The following is a 20,438-nucleotide window of genomic DNA, read 5'->3' on the forward strand; positions in this document are numbered from 1 at the left end:
CTACCTGGAAGCCATTGCTATCTCTTTTGACCTTCTGCAGTAGTTGTGTACAAGAGACACCTTGAGACACACGACACACAGATAAAATTTTAGTTGTCTATATCTCCAACTAGATTATGAACATTTGAAGACAGAGCCAGTGTTTAACACTTCCTGACTTTCCCACAGCACCAGACCCAGTGCCTGACACACAAAGTGTGCTCAGTACATTGTTGATCTACTGGCTGGTTGGTTCAAGTGGCTTTGTGAAGAACCCACTCACCCTCTCTCCCACCCTCTTGTTATTTTATTCTAGTTCCTGGAATTTCATAATAACAGAGATGGTTCCAGAAAGCTGATACAGACCATTTATTCCAAATAAACCCATGTTTTCACATGACAGGCTGTGGAGCTTTTTATAAAAGAAAACCTCCGTTTGTGTTCCATCAAACACATGCCAAATAATAATGATAATGAAACAATATCCATTTATTTAGTGCTTACTGACTTTATGGACTAAATACTTTACATACATTTTCTTATTTAATCCTCAGCAAACCATGAATTATTTTTTTTTCAGCTTTAAAGATGACTAAACAAAGACTTAAATAGTTAAAGCCATTTGTCTTAATTCACAGAGGTAGTTAGTGATGGCCCCAGGATCGGAACTCAGTCCTTTTGAATCTCAAGGGTCTTAACCGCTGTGCAGGTAAACAAGGTTTTCTAGGTGTGGCCTCCAACACTGTTGAAAGACACACTGGTGTTAAGGCACCCTGTGGCTTCAAGGCTGATGTTGATGTGCTCAGTCCTCACAGAGGGTCTGCCAGAAACTAGTTAACAAGACTTATCTTTAAAATGAAGCCATTGGACCAAGTCCCTTCCTGTTCTAAGAATTTCTGAAGCAAGCAAGCAAGCAAGCAAGAAACAAAGAAAGAGAGAGAGAGAGAGAGATGGAGGAAGGGAGGGAGAAAGGGAGAGAGAAAGACGAGTCCCTTTTTCTCAGGAATTTACTCTCTTGTTGGGGAGGGACAATACAGACCTTAGTAGAGCAAAAACTAGCTAAGGGAGAGTATGTCCCAGGCAGGTAAGTGGTGATCAGCAGGGTTCAAGCGCATCAGACGATCAGAGAAGCCTGTGCTTTTTATCAGCAAGCAGAGGGCCCTTGGATCTGCCATCAGAGGGGTGCCTCTCCAAGAAGGACGATGAGCTTGACCTTGACAACAGGGCCGGGGACGAGTGCCAGAAGAGCTGTGCGTATCATAACCCCAGGATGTTTATCAGCCAGGCCATTTTGACCCTTCGACAAGATGTTCCTTGAGCAAATTTTTTTGGAATTTTGGTGGGCTCTGACCTGCAGTTTTCACTTCCAAAATAACTTGACTTTTCTAAAGTGGTAATTTCATTTTCATGATAATACTAAACTGAAGCCACATGATCTCTAATTGGAAGCAGGTCTTGGGCTGCAGAGTTGCCAAGAAGCAGTAAGAAACATGCTTATTCTACTACTTTGCTTGAGGCACTCAGCATTTTTGAATGCCTGGGCAGAAATATAGTTTTTTAAATAAAGCCAATTCCTGAGAGAAGAGGGGGCGAGGGGAGGGGAAAACCAGGCAGGGTTGGGGGGTGGTTAGAAATAGGAGAAGGATTATTATTATTTTTTTTTTAAAGCAGAGAGAGGAAAATAATACTTTTATTTTTGTATTTCAACTTCCCTGTCTGTCTCTGCCATCTTTTGGTATTAGTGAAATCGGGGTGTGTCCCATGTGTTTTGTTTTTTTTTTTTGGTGGTGGGGTGGCGGGGGGAGTGTCGCTGATGTTCTTTCAAGTTTGCTCTTGATTTCCTTCCGCCCAGCGCAACGTAGGGCCGGCTTCATGCGGGAGCTGGAAAGCATTTCTTTTTTCTATTTTCTTTCCCACATCACTTCACTTGTTCTATTAATTGTATCCTGATGAGAGACGCAGTAACTCCTCCTCCAGTGGCAGTTGGAAGGCTGTTTTAATAAGTCTCTCCGGAGGGAGACGAGAAAGCAGCCAGCTCTCCTCCTCCTCGTGCAGAGCCGCAGCGTCGCGGACACGGCTCCAGAAAACACGGACACGGAGGAAACCTGTGAGCGACGTTTTTAAAAAAGAAACAAAACAACCCCCCTCTCGGAAAACAAAAATTATATAACGGATTAAATGCATATCTGAACTTTCTGACGGAAGCCAAAGCTGTTTTCTAAATACAGTCGGGAGCTTAGTAATCACATGGTGTTTTTGGAGACTCTTCCCTTCCTGCTGCCCTCAGTTAACTGCAAGGCACCATTTTAGACCAGTTTGCTGGAGGGGACCCCGGGGCCTGTGGTTCTGTCCCATCCTGTCGGTTAATATCCTGAGGGCCGCTCCGAGCCTCCCCTGGCCCGCAGCCCCGCGGGCTGGGCCGCCTGGCAGCAGGTCCCCGGCCCTCCCTCGGCCCGCGTCCCTCTCTGTCGCGTCAGCTCTGGCACAGCGTCTTCCTGCCAGGGCCGCCTAGTGCCCGGGCTGTACACCGTAGCAAAGGAAAACTATAAAAGAGGAAGAATGAAGAGGGGAGCCAGGCAAGGGGCAAAGTGACTGGGGTGGGAGAGAGAGAAAGGTTTAGATTTCAACTTCAACTGTTGCCTATAAGAAAAAAATTACTGCACCCTGTGTTGGGAAAGGGTGGCCCAGAACTTGGGTTGAAAGAGAAAGTCTCGAGGGGGAGAATATTTAGAAATGCAACCACAATGCCTCAAGATAGATGTGACTCAGTGACTTCCCAAAACATGGATTTCAGATAACTATCACATTACGTCCTCCTTGTACTTTTCACTTGATTTTTCTAAGGCGCTCATTGACGTTTTTTAATTTCAACCCCGCTGTTACACGCCCACTTCAGTTTCCAGGGAAGACTTGCAGGTGGTGAAGGTCCAGTGGGGACATTTGCTTTCTCCTGATGTCCCTAAGGACCCCTAGACCCTGAAGCCCTAAGGAGCAGAAACATCTGGTCCATTTCAGCAGTTTATTCACAATTTCAGCCAGTCATCTGGATGTTTTGTCTATGCAGTGCCAAACATCTGGGTTGAAATTTTTTTTAACCAGACTTATTAGATGTTTTGGCATTGTGTAGACAGGAATTCAATTTATTAATAGTTATTTCCTTACTCATCTGAGATTCTTAGTAACTGGTGCTCTGGTACAATGAAAGAAGGATATATAAGCCTTTTTTTTTTTTTTAATCTGATTGCTTTGATTTTTGGACGTACCTACACCATTCTGAATGAGTGGTTTGGCTTCTTTGCTTTTTCACTGGTTGACAAAATTGACCAAAATAAGATGGTTGTGTTGACCTTAACAAAACACAACCTTAGTTGTTCCAAATTTATTTGAAAAGAATTACAATCTTAATGCTTTTAGGGAAAGCTTAGAATAATTAAGTGACTCTTCAAAATTACTTATGAGAATAAGGGTATCTCTGGGTTTTTATACTTATTCTTTCAAGTAAGATCTATGATGCAGGGCAGATATGATTTTTTAAAATGCTGTATCATTTCATTTGTTACAGTTTTTTTTTTTAAGGGTGGAATTTAGTCTTTATTTACGAGACACTGCGAGAGATGAAATTCCACATAGACAGAAGAGACCCACTGAGAGGAGAAGCTTCATACATTGTGTACAGTTTAGAACTGTTCAAGTATGGTTTCATTGTAAAAAGGGACACAATAACAAACCACATTTAAAAAGAATCCTTAGCAAAGAAACAGTAAGGCAAACTTATAACAAACAAACACCTTCATGCCTCAGCTGTACAATTTAAAAGTTAAAGGTCCCGGGGTGCTATCCTGAACTTGGAACGTGCGGCCTTCAGAGGTAGTTTCTGGCATGACATTTTGATCTTCCTCTTCCTCTACAGAGAAGTACTTCTCAGTCAAGTTTAATGAAGCTTTGTACACACGCTCACTTTCATGGTTTTGCAGAGCTTCAGTTTTAATTGGTCCCAGTTTTTGTTGAGGGTGGTGGTGGCGGCAACGGTGATTATAGGGTCAGATGGAATGCGAGTTTTAAGTTTTTTCATTTACTTAGTTATTTTATGCTGTTTATCTTTCCCTCGTGTGTTCTAGACTGTTAGTAAATAAAAGTGTGTCATTTGGACTTGAAAACTCCTGGTATTTAATAGACATTTTTTTCTCTCCCCCAAACAGTAGGAAAAGTTGATAACTTGCTAATTTGTGTGTGTGTCTGTGTGCTCTAAATTGCTTTAATCTTGAAGGTGGGAGGAACTAGATATCCAATGGAAGCTTTGCCCTGATTCCGGATACATTTTTTATTTTTTATTTTTTTACCATGAGCTCTCTCTGTGAGCCTAGGGCTGTATCCATCTCTGTATGTGAACCCTGAACCCCGGTGGAGGAAGGGGAGGCAGAGATTGTTGGTCTGATTGGGAGATCTATGAAGTCAGAGCTCTTAGCCTGAGGTCTGACTTTTCACAATGGTGTCTTATCTATGGATAGTTGATAGTTGGGCTTCTTGTGAAGAAGACTGAAGTCTGTAATGTCCTATGTCATCAGCCTGATGACCCTTTTACTGTTTTCTTTTTGGAGTTCTCAGGAAGTTATTATACCTGCCAGAGCTGTCCTTCAGAAATGGAGAGATAAAAACTTTTCCCAACAAACAAAAAATCCAGAGAGTTTATCACTGGTAGACTTGCCTTATAAGAAATACTAAAGAGTAATCTATAAGTAGAAATGAAAGGATGTAATTCCATTGTAAAAATGTACAAATGTGTAAAACTCATTAGCAAATGTAAATATAGAGTCAAAGTTACAGTCTCTACTATTACATTACTGGTACATAGATCACAATTCTAGTTTAAATTTAAAAAAAAAGAAAAAGAGCTATAACTACAATAATTTATTTTAGATATACAAAATAAAAAAGATGTAAGTTGTAACATTAAAAACCTAAAATGTAGGAGGGTAACAATAAAATGTAAAGTTTCCAATATTCTTTCAAAGTTATCAGCTTGAAATAGGATGTTATATTTTATGGAAACCTCATGGGAACCACAAAGGCAAAACCGGTAGTAGATACACAGAAGATTATGATATAGGAACAATTATATACCAACAAACTGGATGACCTAGGAGAAAGGATAAATTTCTACTAAGTTTGAATCATGAAGAATAGAAAATCTGAATAGACCAATTACTAGTAAGGAGATTGAGTCAGTAATCAAAAAACTCTCAAAAACCTCCCCAAAACCAGAAGTTCAGGACTAGATGGATTCACTGATGGCTTCTACCAATCAATTAAAGAGGTAATCCCAATTCTTCTCAAAATCTTCCAAAAAAATAAAAGAGGAGGGAATATATCAAATGTATTTTATGAGGCCAACATTACCCTGATAACAAATCAGAGAAGAATATTACAGGAAAAGAAAATTATAGGCCAGTGACCCTGATAGACATAGGCGCAAAAATTCTCAACAAAATACTAGCAACTAAATTCAATAATGCATTACAGGATCACATATCATCAGCAAGTGAGATTTATTCCTGGGATGAAAGGATGATTTGACATCCACAAACCAATCAATGTGATATATTGCATTAACAAAATAAAAGATAAAAATATTATAATCATCTTGATAGGTGCAGAAAAAGCATTTGAAAAAGAATTCAACATCATTTGTGTTAAAAACTTTCCACAAAGTGAGCATAGAGAGAACGTAGCTCATTATGATAAAGGCCATATATGACAAGCTCACAGCTAACATCATACTCAATGGAGAAAAACTGAAAGCTTTTCCTCTAAGGTAGAAAACAAAACAAAGATGCCTACTCTTGCCACTTTTATTCAACATAGTACTAAAAGTTCTGGCCAGTGTAGTTAGGCAAGAAAAATAAAAAGCATACAAATTAGAACGCAAGAAGTAAAACTGTTTCAATTTTCAGATGACATGATATTATGTACAAAAAACTCTAAAGATTCCACCAAAAAACTTTTAGAGCTAATCAATAAACTCAGTAAAGTCACAGGACACAAAATCAGTATATAAAAATCTATACACTAATAATGAGATATCTGAAAAAAGAAAACAATCTCATTTATAATAACTTAAAAATAATAAAACACTAGGAATAAATTTAACCAAGGAGGTGAAACAGCTGTACACTAAAAACTATAAGGCATTGATAAAAGAAATTAAAGAAGACAAATAAATGGAAAGATATCCTATGTCCATGAATCGGAGGAATTAATAGTATTGAAATGTTCACACTACTCAAAGCCATCTATAGATCTGACACAATCCCTGGCAAGTGTCCAGTGGCATTTTTTTCTTACAGAAATAGAAAAAACAGTCTTAAAATTTGTATTAAACCACAACAGACCTTAAATAGGCAAACAATTTGACTATTCAAACTATACATTGTTTTACTAAACAAAACAGTATAGTATTGGCATAAAAATAGACACACAGATCAATGTAACAGAGAGCCCAGAAATAAACCCACATACCGTATTTTGCCATGTATAATGAATACTTTTTGCCCAAATTGTTAAGGGAAAAATAAGGATGCACATTATACATGGGTGTAATGATGACATACCATCGTTATAATAATCCCGTGTATAATAAGCACAAAAATGTGGGTACGCATTATGCACAGCAAAATATGGTATATCTATCACTAGGGAAATGAAAGTCAAAACCATCTTATTTTTCTGCATTAAAATTGCTCTTTGCTATAGAAATAGTGAGCAACATTTTGAAAAGATCCTTAATTCTCTGAGGTATGACCTTCAATTCCTTGTCTAATGTCCTGTAGGATCTTCAATCAGCTGAACTTTTCCATAAGCCTATATCACACATCACAAATGCATACATGTGCCCAAGGCAACCAGAAGGGAGAAGAGAGAAGAGCTAGAGCGTTCTCTAACTCAAGCAAGGGAGATACATTCAGCCAATCATCTGAAACAAATAAGACAAAAAACCCCACAACTCTTTAATGTCTGTTATCTCCCACAGTATCTTCAGTCTACAGTGGCTTGGATTGGTGAATCTCAGTCAATGTGTTGAATTAAACTCACATTAATTGCTGTTGAGCTCAGTTGAATTATTTAAAAGGACAGCAGGACTATGCTGATTCACAGAGCCCTTCTGCTGAGAATGTTCTTTTTATGAGCACCCAAGTGCATACATAAGTAGAATTAATTTGAAGACATAAGGGAATTACTCTCCCCCCCGCCCCCAAAATGTTTTGTCCAACAAAAGTGAGAATTTGCAAGTTAACTTAATAAGTGATGAAGTCACTTAGGGAAGCAGTTTGTATTCACCCACAGATAACTGAGCCACAAAATCTTAAAATTTAGGGAGAGGTAAGAGAATATCCCTTCCATTATGCCCTACCCTTCCATTATGCTCAGAGCGGTGCAGTGACTTGAGCTGACACCCTCAGAAGTCTCTCAGTCCTCCACTCTGCCTTTCTTATAGACCGCAGGGTTTATCTCTCATTTCGCTTCCTAAATGACTTCAACTCCCAGAAAGTCAGTTTGTCTGAAATAATTAATGTAGCTAATCAGACACTGCGAGGCTTTGAAATCCATTCCATTCAAAGACTTAGTAACAACAATTGGGGAAGAACAAGCTCAGGGAACAACACAGCACTCCTACTCCAAACCACACTCACCTGAATTCAATAGCCAGGGCCGCATGAATACTAGCTATAAAAGAAAGTTAAAAATATAATTAATTTTAGGGGACAACACGCTTTTGTAAGGAATGTCTCAAGCCTATGATTTTAGAAGAGGGATCCAATTATCCTTGTTAGGGATAACTAGTATCCAAGTTTTAAGATCTGGCTCTTGGAAGTGTGGTCTTCTGTCAAAGACAACAGAATGGATGGGTACCACCCAGCTCTGTTCTTACACTGGTCAGGACATAGGCTGTGTGACACCAGTTCTCTGTGACATCAGCTCTTTTTTTTCTTTATTTTTATTGTTGACACTGTTACAGATGTCCCTATTCCCCTACCCCTTCCTTTGCCTGACTCTTAGCTAGTTCTGAAGCCCATTCCCTGCTTAGATATCTTATAGACATCACGAATGTATAAAATGCCCCAATACTATTTTGAATCATTTCATTAAGTCTCTTACCTTTCTAACTTTTCTGTTTATCCACAAGAAAACTTACAAGGTATGTCTTCTAATCAAAAGCCAGTTTGAGATTTCATTCAAAAATAAGGAAAAAAACAAAAAACCCCAATCAAGTGGGAGAATAGCAATGCCTTGAAACTTAAAAGTCAGATTACAGAAGACTGGCTAGATTTCATGTTTTAACCATTCAGTGGAATAATATGTAGCCATTTAAAATTATTCAGGTATATGTCTGTTGACAGGAAAGGTTTTTCATGCTATGCAACTAAGTGAAAAAAGTTTACAAAACAGAAGGCTGTTCTTTTCATGTTTTATGATTGATAGCAAGTATAGACACCCAATGAAGGAGTTCTATTAAATAAGAAGATCATTTTAATTCAATTAAATAAGGTGATTATTTTAGCAACAAAGAAATCCAGAAATCCAGGACAGAGACTGCAGGACAGCAAAACATCTTGGGGACAGGCATGTAGACCTGGACCCTGGGACACAGAAACTACAAAACTCTCAGGTGTTACTTTAAATTATTTCATTCCAAGACTTTCCACTACTTAGTTTTTTTTTGCATAAAATTTTCAGGGTATAGGTTTCAATTAAAAAACAGTTTAAAAACTGTAAAAGAGAATGTAAAAGAAAACCATAACTCAAAGTAAGAAAGTTAAATGATACCTGGATATAGGGATGCTTTTAACATGGTTAAAATTTACACTTGTTTTTTAAACATCATTTCTGAGCATCTTAAATAGATAATTGTAATCACCTGAAGATCATTTTATTCGCTTCAATGATTACATATCTTTAAAAATATAATATTATTTGTTGAACAATTGTTATGTGCCCAGCAGTGCATAAATGATTGTTCTCTCTTTTATCAATTATCCCATTAACAAGTAATTATTAAGCACTTTATCTGTGCTTCTCTTCTGGGCTACAAATGTAGAATGTTGAACAATACTGTTTCTGCTTTGTGGAATTTACAGCATACCTTGGAAATTAAAATAAGACATAATATGTTAGAAAGTCAAGATTCCTGTGAAGTAAAATCAAGTGGTCAGGTGATGAAAGGTGATAAGGGTATACAGGGACTATTTTAGCTACAATAATCAGGGAAGGCCTCTTTGAGGAGGTGACATTTGAGCTGAGGCCCAAAGAGGGGAGGAGGTGGCATAGGGGAAGTAAATTCCAAGCAGAGCGCATCAGTGGCCAAGTTCCTGAGTCAGGGGTGGGTCTGATGTGTGGAGGAAATGACAAAATGTCCAGGGAGGCTATGGTGGAATGATTTAAGGTGATAAGTAGCCAAGCATCTTTGATGAGTAAAAAAAGTTTGGATTTTCTCTGATTGTTGTGGTGAGCCGTTGGTTGGTACCAAGTAGGTGTATATTTTAGAAGGTTCATGCTGACTGTTCCAAAATGAACTTATGGTACTCTATGGTCTAAATGTTTGAGTCCTTCTCAAATTCATATGTTAAACTCTAACCCTGAAAATGATGGTATTAGAAGGTGAGGCCTTTGGGAGGTGATTAGGAGGTGGGGACTTTGGCTCCATCACAGGCATGGGATTAGTGCCTTATAAAAGCAGCCGGGGAAAGCTCCCTAGTCCCTTCTATCACGTGAAGACGTGGTAAGAAGTTCTCCATCTGCAACCTGGGAAAGGGCTTTCACCAGAGGCTGACCATGCTGGCACCCTGATCTTGGACTTCCAGCTTCTAGAACAGTGGGAAATAAATTCATTTTGTTTGTAAATTACTCAACCTGGGATAATTTGTTATAGCAGTCTGAACGGACTGAGACAGGGTATATAGAAACCAGTAGAGAAGCTCTCATGGTGGTTTCAGTAAGACTGGTGGTAGCTGGGACAAGACTAGTGACCAAGATGGTAGGAAGTGATCAGACAGGTGGAATCCACATTTTGAAACTGTATTGGACAAGGGGGTAAAGGTGAAGGGAGGGGGTGGGGGCTAAGAGAGAGAGAAGCAAGTTTATGTCTTCCCTATTCCTTACCTTCTTGACTTTTCATACATTTACCCAACAAAATATTGACTGAGAAACTTCTACATGTCAGGCACTGAGTAGGTACTATTGGTATAAATTAGTAAGCAAAATCCAGATGTGATCCTTGATCTCATGGCATGTAGAGGACAGTGAGGAACAGAGGAGTTAATCAGGTAATAACAAATATAAGATGAAAAATTCCCACTGTGATGTTATAAAGGAGAGATGCTACAAGAGCCTCTAAGGGAGAGCTTTGATCTAATTAGAGAGGTGAGAGGAGAGTTCTTTAAAGAAGTGATGCTTCAGTTAAAGATAGAGTAAGAATTGCCTAAATAAGGAAGAGAAGCCATCCAAGGAACTGTATGGAAGTATGTTCCATATAGTTCCCTGAAAAGTATGAAAAGTATGGAAGGTCCTGATGGCAGGAGAAAGCAAGGGACTGAAGTAGTCCAGTGTGCATACAGTGGAGACATCAACACCTTATTACAAATTATAGTTGAGAATTATGGATGTATCTTAATAAGAATGGGAAGTCATTGAAGGAGTTAAATAGTAACAGGATATGATGTTTGTGTAGAAAGTGGTTTGGAAAGGAGCCAGTGAGCATGCAGGTGGACCCCGGGGCAGGTAAGAGATAACAATGCCTTTCACTGGCTGGGGCAACTGGGTGGATGCTGGAGTCCTTCACTACGATGGAGAGCCTCAGAGGGCAAAGCGCTGCCCCAGCATGTTAATCCATCTGACTGGCTTCCTCTGTTCCTGTGCACAGGTCAAAGAAGGACAATAAACTTCAGAGTAGAACCTCATATGTGTGTGGTCAATTGATTTTTGACAAAGTTGCCAAAGAAATCCAATAGCAAAAATTGTCTTTTCAACAAATTGTGCTAAGATACATATGAAAGAAGTGAATTATATCCTATATCTCACATCATACACATAAATTTGTTTACAATGGATCATAGATGCAGGGTGAATATATAGTTTCTAGAAGGTCTTTGGAGCAGAGATAGATTTTTTTTTAGAGAGTATATAGAAAGTAATAGTTATAAAAATGATACATAATTTATTAAAATTAAAAGTTTCTGCTCTTCAAAAGCAACTGCTAAGGTAATGAATAAAAACATCTTAGAGTGAAAGAAAATGTTTGCCATCTATTACTTGTTTCAGTATTTGTGTTCAGAATAGATAAAGAACTCTACAATGCAATGATAGAAAGACAAAACTTGAAAGCTTCAAAAATAGGGAGAATCAAGATGGTGGAGGAGTGAGTGGAAGTCACACTGACCTTCCCCGACAGCCAACCTGGAGTTACAACTGAATTGTGGAGAAATCACCTGGAACAAACAACTGAACAATAGTGAGAGAGGAGCATTGTAACCTCGGCGACAGAAGAATCAGCTTTAGTGCAATCTAACTGGTAAGGAGTGTGGTAGAGACTCAAGAAGGTGGGCCGGGCATCCACGGATGGCAGCACCAGAAGGATATTGAAATGGCCAGTTGGATCCCCCTGAGAAGAGTGGAGTCTAAACCAACAGCTGGGATCTCTAGCCTATAGCACCAGAGTCCAAAAGGTACACAGAGAAGAGCCAGCTGTGAAAACTGGCAGGGTTGCTCTCTCCCAGAAACAGGTGGCTGGAAATGCAAAGAATCGTTTAAAGGGCCAACGCATAAATTTATATTTGCAGCCACTTACCCTGGTCTCCAGCAAAGGCGGGGGCAGAGTGGGCTAGAGATGCTTGAAGAGAGATTGGGGAAGGAGGCTTTGGGGAGAGAACTGAGAGAGTAGCCAGTGGGATCTTGGTACTGACCATTCTCCATGTGACAGCAGTCATCTTGCTCAGGCAGAGACCACTCTCCCTGAGCGGTTGCAGCGTGAGAGGACCAAATAGCCTCACCCCCAGGAGGGATTCCACCCCTCCCTGTGCAGTCTACTGCCTGCTCTGTGCAGGGTGGCAGCCACAGATAATAGGTCCCTGGCTAAAGGAGACACAGAGTGGTCTGGAGACACTTGAGGAGAGACTGTGGAAGGAGGCTTTGGAGAGAGAACAGAAAGAATAGCCAGCAGGATCCCAGTGCTGACTCCTCTCCTATATGGCAGCAGTGTAAGAGGACCCAATACCCCACCGCTAGGAGGGACTCCGCCCCGCCCTGAACTGTCTAAGTCAACCTGCTGAGTGCAGATTGACTAGATTAACAGCTGAAAGAGACAGCCACAAACAGTAGATTCCTGGAAGTCTTGAACAGACTGCCTAAGATCACACAGGGATGACATCTGACATGATCAGAGGCAGATCCAGAAAGTAAAAACAACGGTCTCCTACCATAGAAGTTCACACCACAAAGTCCGGAAATCAAGACAGATCAACTTAAGATGCAGAAGCAAAAAAGAAGAGTCTCACAAATAATGGGAAGACAAAGGAACATCCCCCACTCGAAGGGAAAGGAGGAATCCCCAGAAAGAGAACTAAATGAAATAGAGGCAAGTAAACTATCATATATTGAGTTCCAAACAACTGTTCTAAGGAGGCTCAATCAGCTCAGTGAGCTCAGAGAGAATTACAGAAAATGACAGAGAAACTACGAGTAACTTATTGTAAACTATATCAGTATGAAAAAGGACATAGAAACTATCAATAAGAGACAAGAGGAAATGAAGAATACAATTTCTGAATTGAAGAACACAGCAGAAGGAATTAAAAGTAGGCCAGATGAAGCAGAGGATCAAATCAGCGAGCTGGAAGACAAGAGAGATAAAAGCTCCCAGAATGAGCAAGAAAATGAAAACAGACTCAAGAAGAATGAAGAGGTATTTAGGGGAATGCCGGACAACCTGAAACGTAATAGTGTCCATATAATAGGAATACCAGAAGGAGAAGAGGATGAGGAAGGGATAGCGAACCTGTTTGAAAAAGTAATGATGGAAATGATGGAAAACTTCCCTAATTTGAGGAGAGAAAAGGTCACACAACTCCAGGAAGCACAGAGGGTCCCACTCAAGAGTAACTGAATGAGGCCCACTCTAAGACACATCATCATTAAAATGGCAAATAGCAAAGACAAACAGAGAATTCTAAAGGCAACAAGGGAGAAAGAGGTGGTAATGTAGAAGAGGGTCCTGATACGGCTAGCAGCTGACTTCTCAACAGAAACACTGTAAGCCAGAAGGGAGCGGCAAGAAATATTCCACGTAATGAAAAGCAAAGGCCTGCAACCAAGACTGCTCTACCCAGCAAGGCCCTCAATTAAAATGGAAGGTGAAATAAGGAGTTTCCCAGACAACAGAAGGCTGAAAGAATATGCATCCACCGAACCAGCGCTGCAAATATGCTAAAGGGACTGCTTTAAGATGAAGAAAAAGAGTCTATGAATACCCAGTTCCTTTCACAGTTGCCAATACTTGATTACTAACATCTTTTCATACATGTTAATCTGATTGTGACAAGGATGTGTTATTTTAATTGTTCCATTATTATTTTTTGAAACTAAACCTGCTTTTGTATATTTCTTGCCTATTTCTATTATTTTTTAAAAAGCTTTAAATGACTTTTTGGTATTCTTTATCCATTTATCGATTAAAGGTTTGTAGAATTCTTTTCCCTAAAAAAGAAATAACTATTAACCCTTTTTTAGATGTGTTGCAAATGCTTTCCTATTCTATTACTTTTCCTTTAACTTTTTTAATATGTCTATTACTATATAGTCTTAAGTGTTTAATATAGCCATATTGTCAATATTTTACTTTATAGCTTCTGGGTTTGAATATTCTACTTCAGTGTAAGAAAAATGTTAGTTTGCATTTTCTCCTAAAACTCCTTAGATTCTACATATTGATTTTTAACTCACCTGAATATTTCTTGTATAATGTGTGAAATAGGGCTCTATATTTGTTTTATTTCAAGTAATAGTGGTCCATGCACCTTATTTGTTGAATAGGCCTTATTTTACCCATTGATCTGAAATATCAACTTAATCATATATTACATTGTTAGACAGATAAAAAAAAAAAGAAAGACAAAACTTGAACTTACACTTCTCAAAAGGAGATAAATGGATGGCCAATCATCACACAAAATGGAGCTGAACATCACTAGCCATTAGAGACATGCAAATGAAAATCACAATAATATGTATTCTGCACCCACTCAAATGGCTCACAATAGAAATGCTGTCAAGATTGAGTATTGGCGAGGACATGGAGCAAACAGAATACCACAGACATTGCTGTTGGATGTATTAAAATGGTATTAACATGTTTTACTGTACTAGTGCTGCCTTAAGCAAAGAACTGCAAACAGGGTGGCTTAAACAACAGATTTTTATTTTCTCACAATTCTTTAGACTAGAAGTCTAAGATCAAGGTGTTGGCAGAACTGGCTCGTTCTGAAGCCTGTCTCTCTACAGGCGGCTGCCTTCTCCTTGTGCCTTCACTGATCTTCCCTCTGTGTTTATCTGCATCCTTCTCTCCTCTTCTTCTAAGGACATCAGTCAAATTGTATTAAAACTCATTCTAATGACTTTGTTTTATCTTAATTATCTCTTTAAAAATTCTAACCCCAAGTACAGTCACATTCTGAGGTACTGGGGATTAAGACTTTGACATATGAATATTGGAGAGACACAACTCAGAGCACAACATTGCACTTGGAAAAACAGTTTGGAAGTTTTTAATGAAATAGAACATACCCCTACCCTATGACTCAGTAATTCTCCCCTTAAGTATTTACCCAAGTGAAATCACATGCCTCCCTCCACTGAAAGCCTGTACACAAGTAATCATTGTAGCTGTCTTCATAATAGCCTGAAAGTGAAAACAACCCAATGGTCTTTAGCAGGTGCATTGGTAACTGTAGTATATTCATGTACTGGAATATTACTCAGAAATAAAAAGAATGATCTAGTGATACATATGACAGCTTGGGCAGTCTTACAAATATTATGTCAAGAGAGTCCATATTGCAATAGGGAAATACTCTGTGATTTCATTTATATTGAATTCTTGTACAGGCAAAGCAAATCTATTGACAAAGAAATCAGGAGAGTGGCCACTTCTGGTGGCTGTGGTGGGAAGGAGTATTGGCTGAGAGGGAGCTTTCTGGAAAAATGGAAGCATGTTACATCTTGATAGAGACATGCATTACATGGGCATATGTATTTATCAGAATCAATCACAGTTACACCTAAGAGTCACAATATGTAACTTATAGCTCCATTAAAAGCCTAAGTAAATAAAAGTATATATCGTAAAAGTTACCTGAACATTGTCACAGAGTCAAATCTGTGTAATTGTTTGCTCCCAGTTTCGTCTGCAGAAGTATGGGCAGGTACTCGGAGGTTGACAGGCTGGCCGGCCCTGCCCTCAGCTTCTCCAACTCCTGGGCCAGGTGTGAGTGCAGCTCCGGGGGGAGGGACCCGTCGTCACCACTGGAGGTGGTGAGAGCTGCACGCTGCCCTTCCTGTTTGTTTTTGCCTCTCCCACTTCTCTTTCTCTCCCAACTGCCCACCCAGCCATCAGGTGGAAGACTTATAGGAGCCACATAACCCACTTCCATGACTGAAAGCCCTGCCGGCAGAACCTGTCCTGTCTTCCATGTCACTCAGAGGTCCTGCTTTTCTGACTGAACTTGGCGCTTTGGTACAGGTGCGGTGCTGGGTTATATGAACCATGGGGAGTCTCCTCAATGGTGGGAATCTTTTCTAGAAAGAGAGTGCAGCATCATGAAAAGCACCCCTTTCCTTTCTGTGGGAGCTTGGCCAAGTCACCTAACCCAGGTGAGCCTGCAAAATGTGGGTCATCATCCCTCTTCTCATGACCCTGCTGACCTTCCAAGGTTGATGCCAGCTGTCAGTTGTGATTGCGATTATTTCCTTCCTCTCTTCCAGGAGTGTGGTCTTACTTAACCCAGGGCCAGGGAGTGGGTGGCTAAGGCCTTTCCTGATCTGTTTTTGGATCCTTTCAAGACCTTTAAGTGAAAGGGAGGAAAGTTAAAATAGGGGCTAAATGGAAAAATGAGGACCTCAAGGAAACAGGAAACTTGATGTGCTGTGGGATTTCATTTCTCATGTGCAAAGCACATTTTCTCCAACCTATCATTTCTGAAATAAATGATCCACAATCATTTAATGTGAATGCATCCCAGACCTGGGTTGGTCCCTGTAATTTGGAATCAAAAATGACTGACGGGTTGACAGAAAAGTTCTGCCAATAAATTACATACATCCTGTTAGTACAGTCTCATACCTAAAAATATCTTCAGAGACTAAAGAGAAACTGGCAATGGTTATGGATTGACTGAAAAAAAAAATCAACCATAAAAACTAGGCAAAACTACATCCACACTCCCCAAGCTGCAGTTAAAATTAACTTGTTTTTAGACCAAAGAAAGTCAAATATGCCTGTGCAACACATCGTTCACTGAATTCATTCAGTAAAATGTTACTTCAGACTAGATTTTTAGTGTTGTGTAGGTTCAGCAGTTAGGATTTATGTTTTCTCTTTAACAGAGTGGCAGGATATTACCCTTCTGTGGATGTAAGCTGAATGTAACTCCATAAAGTGTTTCTGTTTTAGGAAGAAGAGGTGAGTGACAGCCATAAAGATAACAGGATTCCAGTTGTGAACAATCACATATGCTTACTAGGCCAATCACATAGCAAGGCCTTTAATTCCTCTAACACCACTTGCTGCCTTGTAGTTGGAAGTTGCTTCTACACAATTGGGCAAGGTACTTTTGCTCACAGGAAGCAATCTTGGGCTTTAGACTCAGGAATTGCCTGCCACCTTCCTGATGGAAGACCAGCATCTGGTTGCTAAGGAACTCAAGGTGAGCATAATCTGGGCTGAAATTGGGAAGGCGATTCCTCAGCTACTGCTCCCCATTGCTGTTGCCAGTTCAGGTCAGAAAAGCTAAATAATTTGTTTAACCTGATCCCCTTTCCCTACCTTGAGGGAAAACTCCTATAAGCTCACTGTAAACACAATTATGCCATGTGGTGCTTTCATTAATCTAGTACAAACCACAGCCTGACATACACTGGGCAGGATTTACTTTACATTTTTCCTTCGCTCATTTTCAGCACCAGCTTATCCTCACACTTCCTACCCAGAGGTGGTTCTTTGTACAGTATGAATTTGGGGAAAGAGAACAGTTACCAGAGCCAATCCCTGCCATTGCAGAAGCAATGATATTCTGCAGAATCCAGATATGGTTATGGATTCTTAGAGTTTGAAGGGACTCAAAGTTCATCAAGAAGTGCGGAAAACTAATTCTCTAAATGAGGAAACTGAGTCCCAGAAGTCACCCCGCTCATGAGTGATTTTCATTCATTTAGCAAATATATATTAGACACCCACTTAATGCAGATACTGAGTGAGGCATGAGGATTCAGAGGTGAATTAGACAGACATGGTGTCTACCTCCAGAACCTCTCTTTCTTATAGCCACAGCTTTGAGCTGGTGGACAACAGTGTTTAGTAAACTCTTGACCAAAACCCACAATAACAAAGACACAACATTTCATATCAGTACATGAAGAATATTTACGTGCATAACTAAAAAATGTATTAGTATATAAAAAGAAAATTCCCGGGAACAATATTTATGTTTATGATATATGATGAGCTCTAGTATTTTGTTTTGTTTTTTTAGAAATGCTGACTATGATCCCATGATCTAGAAGGTAAAGGGTTGGTTGGCAGCTGAGCATTCCCTGAAGCTTAGGGGTGTGGTGACATTGGTGGAATTGGGATTTAATGCAGGCTTTTGAGGATTTGAAGGATTAAGGATGTGGAGGATGAGGAACCAGCTGCTTTTGTTCGCTTGAGGCGCTGGGGACTGAGCTGGAGGAAGTGAGTTTAAATGGTAATGGCTGTGATTTAGAATTGACAGAGACTAGTGGCAAAGGCAGCCTGTGGGGCCTTAAGAAGGCTCCTTCCTGGGAAAATGCCATCTGATAGAAATGGAGGCAGTGGGAGGATGACAGGTCCCATAGAACCTATAAAATAGGAGTTTGGGGATCATACTCATTAGAAAGTGGCCTTGTGGTCTCAGATGAAGCAGGAACAGAACACCTCCTCAACACACACACATACATGTGCAAAAGTTCAGGGACTCATGGCTCTAGTCTCTGGGAGACCTCCTCTCCCAAATCTATAATCCAACCCCTTTACACAACCCATTTTTCTTGGTGAATTAAAATAGACACAAGGGAATCTAGAATTATTCATATTAGCGGGTTGGCTCCTGTGAGCTCTAAGGAGCTGGAGATGTTTATTTGGAGAGGAGAAGATTAAGCCCCAACAAATGTCTCCAAATATTCAAAATAGCGGTGACACAAAAGAATGAGTAAATTTTTTTTTGATGACAGAACCAGAACTAACTCAAAATAAAAAAAAACCTTCTAAGGATTAAATGCTGTCTATTGCAGCAAGTGTGATCAAAATGACCAAGATTGGATTCATTTGCTCACCCACCAATGTTTACTGAGTTCCTCCAACATGCAGCATACTGTGCCAACCCCAGGAATATTTTGCCCTTGAGGGTCTTGTGGAAAAAAATTTCTTCATTAATTGAGAAACAGAATTTGGTAACTTAGGCTTCTCCCAATTCTAGAGTCTTTTTTGCAAGAGTGCCTATATCTTAGGAAGGAGAGTTGATAAAGCCCCACGAAACGAGGTTACCTCTGAATAGTGCTACAATGGCTAGGAGCAAGGACTACCATAAACAGGAATTATTAGACTCACATAGGGATTTTGGATGACCAAGAACCTATATTACATTATTTATCTTTAAAGGTTCCCTACTACTCTTAGGATAAACTCTGAGTTGCTTAGCCTAACCAATTGATCTACCCACGCATTGCAATGTCATATCTTGCTGCCCCCAAATGTGATTCTTCAGGCTAGCCTGTCTGAACTACTCATTCTCTTTTGATGTTGGTGCCTATACTCCTTCTTCCAGCTTTTGGTAAGTCTCTTCTTTCCTCTGTACTGTGTTCCTCATGTCCACTGTTCAAAACCTGTCTTTGTGAAATCTTCCTCAACCTGCTTAGTCATACTCTATCTGCTTGCTTTTTGTACATCCTGTCTGTATTAGTCATTTGGTATTTCTTACATTGTCTGATGGCATCTCTTGGGTTTAACTTAGGGCACATGTCTAATTTATCTCACCAATTGTATTGCGATCTTCTTGTGGCCAGAGGCCACACATTCTACTTTGTTATATCCTCTTTGGCCACAGGGCAAAGCATGCCTTCACTTCATATGAAGCTGGCTGCAAATGAACAAGACCTTTCATTATCCATTCTTGTTGCAACACAGTCACAGCTCAGGCCTGTTGCTCATGTGAATGGAGAAAGTCTTGTAGATAACAATGCTGAAAACATTTCAAGATGTCTGTGGTTGGTTCATATTTCACATGAGTTTTGAACAACAAGGGTTTTGTTTTCATTTTATTTATTTACAAAAACTCATAGCATTTACACATAGGCCAAGTGCTAGCCATCCTGGCCCATGAAGAGCCTTTAAAGAACATGCCATTTCTTGTTCTCATTTTCTTTGTCTTGGCCAATTGGTATGGCACTGTGTTATATGCCATTCACTGATTTCAATCTGTGTGGCTGGTAAAGAAGAAAGAAGAAGGACGAAGAAGAAAAAAGAAGATGAAGAAAAAGGAGGAGGGGGAGGAGGAGGGGGAGGAGGAGGAGGGAGGGAGGGGGAGAACTGGAATTCTGGAAGAGTTGTAGAATCTTTTGGGGTAAGTTTCTGTCTTCTTGGGGATTTACAGTTGTCTAGAATGAGCCACACCTCTCTGACTTCTCTAGCAAGACTTCTAGTGTGTCTCTACGGCTCACTTTTTTTACAGCTCTGTTGGTCCCATCCATTTCACACAGGTCTCTATTTGTCTACCTTTTGAACCATTTCAGGACTGTGACTTAGGTCTATATGGTCCAGGAGTTTTTCATCCAATAGTGGAGTAGAGGATGGGCTGTAAGAAGATTCTCAGAAGGAATGTTTCTTCTTGGAGAGTTGTCTTATTGACAAATATAATCATGGAAATGTGGTGTGAAGTGTGGTCACATCACAGAGAAAATCAGTTTTCTCCTAGAGTCAGGGGGGTTTAAAGGGGGTTTACTTTTAAACTTTGCCTTATACAACACTCATCACTTTCCTCACCCCATACACACCCACGAACATGCACGAACACATGCACAGAGAGTCTTTTTCTGGGCTTTCAAATATCTTGTTTAGCTGTAATGAAGTTAGAGTAAATTAGAGATTTATCTTCTCAAATATAAGAATGAAAATCTCATTTTCT

This window comes from Pteronotus mesoamericanus, unplaced genomic scaffold (assembly GCF_021234165.1).
Source record: "Pteronotus mesoamericanus isolate MK-2021 breed Mesoamerican mustached bat unplaced genomic scaffold, CSHL_Meso_final contig_20, whole genome shotgun sequence".
Classification (NCBI taxonomy): domain Eukaryota; kingdom Metazoa; phylum Chordata; class Mammalia; order Chiroptera; family Mormoopidae; genus Pteronotus; species Pteronotus mesoamericanus.